The following is a 1319-nucleotide window of genomic DNA, read 5'->3' on the forward strand; positions in this document are numbered from 1 at the left end:
GCAGCATCTTGAACTCCTGGGAAACCTCAATGAGCTTGGTTATCATGTGGATATGGTCGATGGTGCTGTATCCTTTGCAAAAACCCGGCTTGCTCGCATGGTTGTCTTTCATCTAATGTTCTGCCAATCCTATTCAGGATGACTCGAGTGAACAACTTGTAGATGACAGACAACAGGCAGATGGGGCAATAGTTGCCAATGTCGTGAATGTCTCCCTTCTTGTACAGTAGTACAGTCTTGCTGATTTTCCATTGGTACAGAAACTTGCATTCAGACAGGTAACGTGTGAAGAACTGAGCCAGCATATTGATGAGTACTGACGGCAGGTTCTCCAGGTGTTCAGGTCTGACCTTGTCTGGGCCAAGTGCTGTTCGTTTCTTTATTGACAAAATGACGTCGTTTCTTTATTGACAAAATGACGTGTCGGATTTCGGAAGGGAGAACAATTATTTGAAGTAATTAGATTTTATTTGGAGGGTTTTTTTTTGGGGGGGGGAGCGAGAGAAAGTCAATGCACTCAAGAGAGAATGTGGGCTTCTCCAAGAATGGAGACAGAGAGAGAACCCCTAGACACATCCCAGCATTAGACATGAAAGCATAAAAGTACACATCTCAAGAGGGGAGATGCAGGCAACACATGTGCTCGGCTATGTGGGCAAAAGCAGCACAAGGGTTCAGACAACATATCCGCCAGGAACCTGGGTTCCAATATCAAGATTTATGCAAAGGAAAAGAGATCTCAAGAGAGATTTCAAATAGCGATTAATATTAGCAGTTATTTATGTACAAAATTATGTTCTCTCATGCTCGCTTCGGCAGCACATATACTAAAAATTGGAATGATACAGAGAAAATTAGCATGGCCCCTGCGCACAGATGACACGCAAATTCGTGAAGCGTTCCATATTTTTTGATGAAGTCATGAAATTTACATACAAGTGGTGCTACGTGGAAAGTATCATGTTAAGCAAAATGAGCCAGAAAGAGAGGGATAGATATAGAAAGATTGCATTCATCTTGGGAACATAAAGTAACAAAATAGGAGACTAACACCCAAGAATGGCCGAGATTAGTACCAGGAATTTTGCTCCATGGCTTGGAGGACAGCCGCACATGCTAGAGGTATAGACAGCTCAGATAGAGAAAGGAGCACCAAATAAAGGGTGTTTGGAGGATCCTCCCAGGATGGGAGAAGTATGCGGAAAGTAGACAATAGGCCAAACATGATTGCCACTCAATGCCTTTTTTTCAAACCACAACACCCAAAAGTAGAGAGAGAACAGAGGGGAATGCCCTGCCACAGAGGCAGGGTGGGATGA

General features: G+C 43.5%; 1 non-coding gene across 1 annotated transcript; it reads left to right on the top strand.

The window, feature by feature from the left end:
• The first annotated feature begins 803 nt into the window (after positions 1-803).
• LOC130038734 (U6 spliceosomal RNA) lies at positions 804-911 on the top strand. Its single transcript, XR_008794780.1, has one exon. It is a non-coding gene; the product is annotated as a U6 spliceosomal RNA (small nuclear RNA).
• The last annotated feature ends 408 nt before the right edge of the window (positions 912-1319 follow it).

This window comes from Sorex fumeus, unplaced genomic scaffold, assembly GCF_029834395.1.
Source record: "Sorex fumeus unplaced genomic scaffold, SorFum_2.1 ptg000006l, whole genome shotgun sequence".
Taxonomy (NCBI): domain Eukaryota; kingdom Metazoa; phylum Chordata; class Mammalia; order Eulipotyphla; family Soricidae; genus Sorex; species Sorex fumeus.